Source organism: Capsicum annuum, chromosome 11, assembly GCF_002878395.1.
Source record: "Capsicum annuum cultivar UCD-10X-F1 chromosome 11, UCD10Xv1.1, whole genome shotgun sequence".
Lineage (NCBI taxonomy): Eukaryota > Viridiplantae > Streptophyta > Magnoliopsida > Solanales > Solanaceae > Capsicum > Capsicum annuum.
The window spans coordinates 30924890-30936729 of record NC_061121.1 but is presented as its reverse complement, the minus strand read 5'-3'; positions in this window follow the sequence as shown (position 1 = coordinate 30936729).

Genomic DNA, 11840 nt, shown 5'->3' with positions numbered 1-11840 from the left:
ATATACTGCTTTGTGTATTTCCAAAATATGGCGGTATCCCCATATGTGAACATATTACATGTTTGAGACCGAGATTTATGCGGGTTAGATGAGTACCCAACATCAGCATAACCAATAAGATCGGGACTGCAATCCTTAGAATAAAATAAACTCATGTATTGTCACACCCCTTTTTTCGTCCGAAGGGTTGTTCCAATTAAAGTGACGATATTGAATAGGGATTAATTGATTTAAAGAGCCGCCACTTGGAATTGAGTTATGGTGTTTCAAGTCACCTTATTGAATCCCTAATGAAAAGGAAATGACTCTTTATTGGTCTGCAAAAATAGAAGACCGGGTAAGGAATTCTGTTGACCGAGGGGAAGGTGTGAGGCACCCCTCGAGTCCCATGGTTCTAGCACGGTTGCTTTTATTGACTTATCTTAACTTAAATTATTTTGACAGATTATATTAGTAGGCCCTAAAATCGCTCATTTTAATGTACCGAGAATATCTATCTATACCTCTCGCATTAAGCCGATAGAAATTAATTTTAGAAAATCTTTGCCAAGGTGCGTAATTGCATCCCTGAATTATTTTTAAACGTCTCAGGAAGATGCGTACGCCGTATTCTTAATCGAGACCAATATATTAAACATGCCTAAAACTTATCTAGCATTAAAGACATTTGATTTATCTCTTGTAAACTCGTAATAATTCATCTATTTGAAATACTGATTAACTTTAATAATAAATAATAAATTTAAAAAAATATCATTTAAATTGATTAATTAATTTAACACAAATAATAATAATAATAGAATAATAAATAATAATAAAAGAAATAAATAAAAACAATAATAATAATAATAATAATAATAATAATAATAATAATAATAATAAGAAGAAGAAGAAGAAGAAGAAGAAGAAGAAGAAAGTACAAAGCCATCAATTTATATTCATCAGTAAACTATATTTAAAATTAAGAAAAACTGTTCAAAGGAAACACAATAAGTACGTAGTATTTTCTGTATGTCAACGATAACTGCGAAGAAATTCCGGCAAGCGGGTTGGTCAGAGAAGTGGCGCCATCTGGATAGAGAGATGATCCCGACAATTCTTCACTATTTCTCGATGAAGATGATCGCTGGAATATCTACGGGATAGACTGTTTTGAAATTTTTTTGGCGAGATTTGGTCGAATTTGGGGGGAGATCCCATCGGATCTGGTTCGGGAGAAGTAATTCTGGCGTGTTTTCGCCGATTTTGGAGGCTTACGGTGATTTTTCCGCACAGGACGGAGCAGCGGCGTGTGGTGGAGGTCGGCGATGGGCCACCATTTTTGGTGAGATCTAGAGTGTTACCGGCGAAAGATCACCGGTTTTAATGGGTTTTCCGATGACGCGGCATTTCGGTTACTTGGTTCGCCATTTTTCGGCGATGAAAAGGGTCGCCGGAACAGTAACGAGGATGGATTATGAGTTGGTTTTTGGAGTAGGGAAAACAAGTTTCGCTGGCAGATTTGGTCATTTTTTTTATATATTTTTTGGCAAAAATTCATTGGAAAATATTATTCTTCTCCGATCTAAATTCTCTTTATTGTTTATTAAATTTCTAAAATTTTACTGATATTTTTTTACTATTTCAGTAAATTTTTTTTCTCATCTGCTTTTTTTATTTCTCTATGTATGCGTGCTACTGTGTGTGTGAGAATCTGTGAATAGGTGTGTGCACTGTGTATTATTGAATTCTTTGTATATACGTGAAATGGATAATGTGTGTATGAAATTATAACAAAGTGTAACTGTGACAGTACCCATTTTCTTAAACCAGACATTATCATATGTAGTAATTTTTATATCCAACACAATATAAATATATAAATACTTAGTGATTTGATAGCATAATATATAATAATAGAAAGTTTACGTAATCAATCAAATACACATACCGAATAATGCATAAGATCACTTGAACATTTTTATTCATGCTAGTTCATAATAAAGTTTACAGGATAAATGATACATGATCGAATAGAACCTGTGATGAAGAAAAAAAATCGAAAATAAATCTCGAACAGTAACCCGAAACTCGATTCGCTACTCTTTCTCTTCTTTCTTTTTTTATGTTTGATTTTGAGTGTTGTTTCTTTCTCATTTTTTGTCTGGTTTCTCTTTGTTTTTCTTTGTTTGATGCAGTGTAAAAAGTGTCTGATGATAGATTGTACGTATGTTTCCTAGGGTTGGGAAGTCCTTAAATAGAAGGATTTTTTTTTTGGGTTGGGGGGGGGGGGGGGGGGGAGTAGTTTAGATAGATTAGAATTTAAATTTTGAATATTTTTTTTATAAATAAGATAATGATCTCATTTTTTAATAAATAAATAAATTATATAAAAAATAAAGAAATAATAATAATAATAATAAAATATTAACTAATTAATTTTTATACTTAAGAAAAATAGAATAAAAATATAACTAGTTTAAAATAAAAATATAATTAAGAGAAAATAAAATTACTAGCTTATTTATAAAAATCTAAATTAAAAGAAAATATATTTTTTTTGTATTATTTTTTTTAAAAAAATCTTAAAATGTAACTTTATTTTTTGAATTTTTTTAAAAAATGAAATCTACTAAAAAAAATTAAATAAGAACTAAAGATAATATTTTGACATAAATAAATATTTAATGTAAAAAAAAAAATAGGTTAAAACTCAGGAGGGTCAAAAAGGACATATCTACATTTTGCCCCTCTTTGTGTGAAATCTCGAAGAGTTTTCATACAAAGAAGTAGACAAAGAAATGATTTTTGATCTTCTAATTATTCAAAAACTGGGGATAAAAATAAAATAAAAGATGCGACTGAGTCCTGGTTTTGGACCACCTACATATCTCGGGTTCTAAGGGAATCAGGTCACCTATAGTTCAAAGGTATAAAGTGAGAGAGAGATAAAGGTCGAGTGAGATTCCATCGAGCTTCCTGTTTCCGACTTTCTGCTTTTACATTGAAATGAATAACAAAAAAATAAAATGAAGATACAAGCGAAAGATCCTATCTATGCTACTTTTCTGGAATCTTGACTTGAATCTTCATGACTTCTCAAATGGTGAGATAGTCGTTATTCTGATTTGGACTTGAAACATGAAATGTTCCTTCTCGTTGGCTTTTGGCATTAGAGAGGAACTTGACAATTCATTTATTCTTCGAACTTTCCTCTGACTTGAACTTGACAATCTTTACCCTATTCTTCAGGCGGAATCCTAAACTTGCAACTGATAATGTTCACCCTGTTCTTCAGGCAAGCTCCTGGACTTACAATTTCTTCACCCTGTTCTTCAGGCGGACTCCTGGACTTACAATTTCTTCACCCTGTTCTTCAGGTGGGCTCCTGGACTTACAATTTCTTCACCCTATTCTTCAGGCGGGCTCCCGGACTTTTTTTTTTTGCTTCGCCCTGTTCTTCAGGCGGGCTCCTGGACTTTCTTTTTTTTTCTTCAACCTATTCTTTAGGCGGGCTCCTAGACTTTCTTTTTTCCTTCACCCTATTCTTCAGGCGGGATCCTAGACTTTTTTTTTTCTTCACCTTATTCTTTAGACGAGCTCCTGAACTTTCTTTTTCTTCACCCTATTCTTCAGGCGGGCTCCTGGACTTATAATTTCTTTACCCTGTTCTTCAGGCGGGCTGCTGGACTTCTTTTTTCTGATTTTTCAAAATATGCTCCTAAACTTAAAATAAAAGGTCAAACAGAAAAATAACATCCTATTCTTTAGGAGGGTCCTGATCATAAAAAATAAATTTCCATTCTTCAGGAGGGTCCTGATCATAAAAAAAAATTTCATCCTTCAGGAGGGTCCTGAGCAGAAAGTAAAATTCAATAAATACAAGCAGAATGTTTGCCCCAGTTTGTACTTAGAAAATGACTCGACTAAAAGGTACGTCTTATAGGAATCACAGGGAGTGACTCGACTAAAGGTTCGTCTTATAGGAATCAAGGGGATGACTCGACTAAAAGGTACGTCTTATAGGAATCAAGGGGATGATTTGACTAAAAGGTACATCTTATGGGAATCAAGGGGATGACTCGACTAAAAGGTACGTCTTATAGGAATCAAGGGGATTACTTGACTAAAAGGTACGTCTTAGAGAAATCACGGGGAGTGACTCAACTAAAAGGTTCGACTTATAGGAATTAAGAGGATGACTTGACTAAAAGGTACGTCTTATAGGAATCACGAGGAGTGACTCGACTAAAAGGTACGTCTTATAGGAATCAAGAGAAATAACTCAACTAAAAGGTACGTCTTATAGGAATCAAGGGGAATGACTCGACTAAGAGGTACGTCTTATAGGAATCAAGGGGAGTGACTCGACTAAAATGTACGTCTTATAGGAATCAAGGGGATGACTCGAATAAAAGGTACGTCTTATAGGAATCAAGAGGGATAAATCGAATAAAAGGTACGTCTTATAGGAATCAAGGGGATGACTCGACTAAAAGGTACGTCTTATAGGAATCAAGGGAGTGACTCGACTAAAAGATACGTCTTATAGGAATCACGGGGAATGACTCGACTAAAAGGTACGTCTTATAGGAATCAAGGGGATGACTCGACTAAAAGGTACATCTTATAGAAATCAAGGGAGTGACTCGACTAAAAGGTTCGTCTTATAGGAATAAAGGGGGATGACTCGACTAAAAGGTACGTCTTATAGGAATCAAGGGGATGACTCGACTAAAAGGTATGTTTTATAGAAATCAAGGGGATGACTCGACTAAAAGATACATCTTATAGGAATCAAGGGGATGACTCGACTAAAAGGTTCGTCTTATAGGAATCAAGGGGAATGACTCTACTAAAAGGTACGTCTTATAGGAATCAAGGGAGTGACTCAACTAAAAGGTACGTCTTATAGGAATCAAGGGGATGAATCGACTAAAAGGTTTGTCTTATAGGAATCAATAAATAACTCGACTAAAAGGTACGTCTTTTAGGAGTGAATGTTCAAGTTAGGAAGTGCTTCACCTAACAAATAAAAATTGACTTATTCAGAATAGGAAGTGCGTCTCCTAGGGGTTGAATGAAATTACCTGACCATAAAGTGCGTCTTCTAGGAGTGATGGTTCAAGTTAGAAAGTGCTTCACCTAACAAATGAAACGTGAATTATCCAGATTGGGAAGTGTGTCTCCTAGAGGTTGATTTTTACCATAATTTGATTATCAAACCTGTGCAACAACATTGCTTCCTGGATCTGTCGAAATGAGGCATTGCAGCCCTTGATATTTATGCTCTGAAGTCCTTAATTTGAAGGTAACATGTTTTCTGTTTCATCAAAGAAAACTTGTGAGTTCAAAAACATGGTGGCAGGCTTGTGGCTTTAGCTTCCGTGGCAATCACTCTTGCTCTCGTCATATTTAACCTTGCTTCCAATCATTAGCATCTGTCACCGACTTGCTGCATCGTTGACCCAAACTCAGATTATTAGAAGTGACTCTGAAATAAACAAAGTATCTTTGCTTTTCCATGCTCCTCAAATAAACCCTTTAAACCTTGGTATTTCTATAAGTTTTCAGACTCATCTGTTGACAAAACTTTTCTGCATGTCTTATTTTGGCTCACAATCATGTCTCTTTCATGTGTTGGCTTTTTGTCTTGCTTTGTGCAATTGAAGAAGCTGGTAGCTAGTTTTGAAATTTTTTCTCACTTGTTATGACATGGACTCGACTCAGAGACACAAGATAAATGACAATAATTTTTATTTGATGATAAAGATACCAAAAAATCAAAAATAGAAAAAAAAAAAGAAAAAAATAATAGGCATTTTTTTTAAAACGACAAAAGAAAACTTATTTGGGTGTGGTAGCCGATTCCAACAATCATGACATGCATTTTGAATTAGACGACCTGATCTACCCACACTAATCATTACAACCCTTATCCACTTATTGAGTTTGAAATGGAATCAATCTTGAATATGCTCCCTCTAGATCACAATCCTCCTTCGGTTAGTGGCAGCTCAATGGGTTTTTGCCAATGCCTAGCTCATTTTCATCTCTTTCTCAACTCATTGTCGCCTTATAGTGCCAAAAAGGGTTTTCACCTATAAGACTCTCATTTTTACTCATTTTTTTTTAAAATATTACCCAACATACGAAACATCATGCTCTCATAACATGTATAGCCTTGACATTCTCAAAGATCGATCTGGAGATCTTTCTTTGGTTGTAACTTGACTTTTGAAAAAAGTTAAAAAGAAAGGGGGGCATGAGACTCAAAAATTTACATAATATTAGGTGAAACATACAACTTTTGGAATTGACTCTTTTAAGGAAATAAACTTTGCCCTAGTTTCATTTCATTCTGGGTAATTTGAATTTTCTTTTGGTTAGACCAAACCCCAGAGTAGAGCTGCCTACGTATCTTGTCATAGCAAGAATCAGGTCAAACGTAGTTCATAAATCTTGTTCTTTTGCTTGATTTTTTTTCTTCTTCTTTTTTTTAGAGAGAGATATTTTTTCCGACTCTATTTTTTCTTGATACTTTTCTGACTCTATTTTTTTTTTACACTCTATGTTGATTCCAAAAGAGGGATATAAAAGAAATAAAATAAAAGCTCAAAAGGGATAACAAAGGATGACATAACATTTGGATAGAAGAATGAAATCCCTTCGTCATATCAATCCTTAAAAACGCAAGTACATAACATGCAATCTAGGAATGGAACATGAAGATCGTATATTTTCAATATTGACCGTGACTAAGCACATGCGCGTGTGTCACTTCTTTTAAACTTGTAAACCATACAGGTCTACTTGTATTGTACTATCCTCAAAACAGATGACTTTTTTTTTTAGCTAACTTCCTTTTGCTTCTTCTGACAATAGAAACTATATATCCTCTAGTTGATCTCGTTCAAAAATACTTGAGTTGAACCTCTTCATTGAAGATCAAGTCATTTTTTATTCTCAAAGTGATTGCCTCAAAACATTCAAGTGAGGATGTAACTAGGTCTCCAAAACATCTCAACATTTTACTTATTTTTCTTATATTTTTTGTTCAACTCTGGGCTCTTGATCGAATGTTTCAACATTAGATTGAGTTTTAAGATTTGGCTGAAAATTCAACATGCTTATCATATTACCAGAATCACCATAGAAAGAGCTCTTTGAAGAAAAAAAAAGAAAGACAATATATATTGAGAAATAAAAACAAAAGGGACACACATTTTGTTGACAGAAAGATAGAAGGGTTTAAACAAAAACGATAAGAAAATCAGACAAGATAGGTCCTAAACTACAACCCTAAAATAATTTGGGTAACAAAAAAAAAAAAAAAAAAACTACTAGACCTCTTCCTAGTAGGGAGAGAGGTGACTTCTCAATTGCTTAGCTTGACAACTTAGCCACTGATTTGCATATCAACATGACTAGAGCTTCCACCACGATCAGACACATTCGCTTCAACAAATAAGTTTCGGGTCCCCATACTTGACTCATTGTTTCCCATATATTGTGTAATACCACGTGCTGACGAAGAACTCTATGGGGCGGTTAAGGTTCCAACGTTTTGCACCACAATTAATTTTTCTTGAATCATTTTCTCTATTTCTTTTTTCAAAATACGACAATCTTCAGCACTGTGACCTTGCATATTAGAATGATAAACACATCGTACATTAGGATCAAAATATTTTGAATGTGGATCGAGAATATACCCAGGGATGGGAGTAATCATGCCCTATTACCTCAATAACTGGAAAAAAACTTGGATTTAGAGGCTCCTTGGTAAATCTGTGAGTGTGGAGGACAATGCCGAGGGTTCGGGGTACGCCATTGTGGATATAAAGACGAATGAGCATACGACTGTGCATTGTTCAAAGGACAATGAGGAAGTGAAATGGAATTTCTTGGATTTTGGAGAAAGGAACCTTGTTGCATGTGGTTGCATGGATCTAATATGTAAGCTCGGGATTGAGGCTGACACTATTGGTGGGTTGGACCTCTTAAACTCTGCTTTGACCCTGGCATGACAATAAATGTGTTTTTCTTCTTCTTTTCTTTTTCAATTTCCCTTGATCGATTGCAGTATGTCCCAAATGCTTTACAGAATCCTCATGTCCATCATGTTCCTTAAATTTCGATATCTCAAAGCGTTGAAGAAGGTTGACACTTGAAGACATACCCCAGTCTTTAATAGTGGAGAACGGAGGAGGAGGATGCCCACTGGCCTAAGCTCGATACATTTCCATCATTTGTTGCCTTAGTCTCAAATTCTCTTCCTTTGAACTCTCATATTTATGACTCTTTGTTTGATCTATGAAGTCACTTTCTATATCTTTGTTGGACATAGTTAAACCTTCTTTAGATTTGGTGTGATGTGGATCAAACAAAGTAGGATGCATGCGCTGCATTCCTTCTATCCTATTTCAGAGACTCAGAGGGGGTGCATAAGAGAAAACAATATATAATACAGTTCAATCAATATCAAAGCAGTAAATAAGCGACAAGTAGCACATAAGGCCAACAAACACAATGTCAACAATAATTAAAGCAAATATAAGTCAATATAAAAATCTCGAATTCTTATTATTCCCCAGCAGATTCGCCAGAGATGTCACACCCTTTTTTTGCCCGAAGGGTTCGAAGTCGAAGGGTTGTTCCAATTAAAGTGATGATACTGAATAGGGATTAATTGATTTAAGAGCCGCCACTTGGAATTGAGTTATGGTGTTTCAAGTCACCTTATTGAATCCCTAATAAAAAGGAAATGACTCTTTATTGGTCTGCGAAAACAGAAGAACGGGTAAGGAATTCTGTTGATCGAGGGGAAGGTGTGAGGCACCCCTCGATTCCCCTGATTCTAGTACGGTTGCTTTTATTGACTTATCTTAACTTAAATTATTTTGACAGATTATATTAGCAGGCCCTAAAATCGCTCATTTTAATGTACCGAGAATATCTATCTATACCTCTTGCATTAAGCCGATAGAAATTAATTTTAGAAAATCTTCCCAAGGTGTATAACTTCATCCTTGAATTATTTTTAAACATCTCAGGAAGATGTGTACGTCGCATTCTTAATCGAGACCAATATATTAAACATGCTTAAAGTTTATCTAGCATTAAAGACATTTGATTTATCTCTTGTAAACTCATAATAATTCATCTATTCGAAATACTGATTAACTTTAATAATAAATAATAAATTTAAAAAAATATAATTTAAATTGATTAATTAATTTAACCCAAATAATAATAATAACAATAATAGAATAATAAATAATAATAAAATAAATAAATAAAAACAATAATACTAATAATAATAATAATACTAATAATAATAATAAGAAGAAGAAGAAGAAGAAGAAAGTACAAAGCCATCAATTTATATTCATCAGTAAACTATGTTGAAAATTAAGAAAACCAGTTCAAAGGAAACACAATAAGTACGTAGTATTTTCTATATGTCAATGATAACTGCGAAGCAATTTCGGCAAGCGGGTTGGTCGGAGAAGTGGCGCCGTCTGGACAGAGAGATGATCCCAACAGTTTTTCACTATTTTACGGCGAAGATAATCACTGGAATAGCGACGGGATAGACTATTTTGAAAAAAAAATTGGCGAGATTTGGCCAAATTTGATCGGAGATCCTATCGGATCTAGTTCGGGGGAAGTAATTCTGGCATATTTTTGTCGATTTTGGAGGCTTACGGTGATTTTGCCGCACAGGACGGAGCAGCAGCGTGTGGTGGAGGTCAGCGATGGGCCACCATTTTTGGTGAGATCTAGAGTGTTACCGGCGAAAGATCACCGATTTTAATGGGTTTTCCGACGACGCAAAGTTCCGGTTACTTGGTTGTCCATTTTCTGGCGATGAAAAGGGTCGCCGGAACAGTAATGAGGATGGATTTTGAGCCGATTTTTGGAGCGGGAAAAACAAGTTTCGCCGGCAGATGTGGTCATTTTTTAACATATTTTTTGGCAAAAATTCATCGGAAAATATGATTCTTCTCCGATCTAAATTCTTTTTATTGTTTATTAAATTTCAAAAACTTTACTGATTTTTGTTTTACTGTTTCAGCAATTTTTTTTTCTCATCTTCTTTTTTATTTCTCTGTGTATGCGTGCTACTGTGTGTGTGAGAATCTGCGAATAGGTGTGTGCACTGTGTATTATTGAATTTTTTATATGTGCGTGAAATGGATAATGTGTGCAGGAAATTATAACAAAGTGTAACTATGACAATACCCATTTTCTTAAACCAGTCAGTATCATATGTAGTATTTTTATATCTAACACAATATAAATATATAAATATTCAGTGATTTGATAGCATAATATATAATAATAGAAAGTTTACGTAATCAATCAAATACACATACCAAATAATGCATAAGATCACTTGAACATTTTTATTCATGCTAGTTCATAATAAAGTTTACAGGATAAATGATACATGATCGAATAGAACCTGTAATGAAGCAAAAAAAATCAACACCAAAACTCGAATAGAAACCCGAAACTCGATTCGCTACTCTTTCTCTTCTTTCTTTTTTTATGTTTGATTTTGAGTGTTGTTTCCTTCTCACTTTTTGTCTGGTTTCTCTTTGTTTTTCTTTGTCTGATGCAGTGTAAAAAGTGTATGATGATAGATTGTACGTATGTTTCCTGGGGTTGGGGAGTCCTTAAATAGAAGGATTTTGAGGGGAGTAGTTTAGGTAGTTTAGGATTTAAATTTTGAATATTTTTTTTATATAAATAAGATAATGATCTCATTTTTTAATAAATAAATAAATTATATAAAAAATAAATAATACTAATAATAATAAAAAAATATCAACTAATTAATTTTTATACTTAAGAAAAATAGAATAAAAATATAATTAAGAGAAAATAAAATTACTAGCATATTTATAAAAATATAAATTAAAAGAAAATATTTTTTGATTTTTTTTGTATTATTATTGTTTTTTAATCTTAAAATGTAACTTTATTTTTTGAATTGTTTAAAAAAAATGAAATCTATTAAAAAAAAAAATTAAATAAGAACTAAAGATAATATTTTGACATAAATAAATATTTAATGTAAAAAAAAAATATAGGTCAAAACTCGGGAGGGTCAAAAATCACGTGTCTGCATGTATCTTATCTCATTTTGATGTCTCCTAGTAGGAGTAGAAATATACCTTGCTCACATATTAACCGAAAAGGCTATAGGCCTTGTAGTATTTGCAAGGTACATGAGTGCATCAATTGCACTAAGATATGGTACTTAATAACCAATCCAATTCGACATATTTCGAATTTCAGCAAAGAATCTATTGCTTTGAAAATTCTCCAAGAGTTCCAATGATTTTCAAGCTATAAGCTTATACAATTTAAGGATTATAAATAAGTTTCCCAAAAACTTTTATATGCTTCAAGCATTTTGAATCCTTAAAAGTTTTTCACATAAGTTTTGTCAAGTGACAATATTCAACATTTCACGAGTGACATCTTCAAGTGTCTGGACTGCAAATAAAATAAGTTTTACGCTTACCAAAATGCATCCTTTTATGTCACTTGATAATGTTTCTACGTCAGCATGCTTAAATAAACGTAGAATTCAGATCCTCGTAATCTTTCACAATATTGCGCCAATATTATATCAAAGATATCATCGATGATATATCATTTTATATCGGTTCACAATGTGACATAACATTTTGAGATCTCATCACTTCATTATTTTCAGGTACCTAAACCTCTCATAAGGTTTCATGAAGTGTTATGTCATAGGCTCTTCAAGAGCACATTATCTTCTTATCATGATTATTTGCTCCTTATCCTTTTCAAGGGTTATTTCATTTGAAACCGATTGG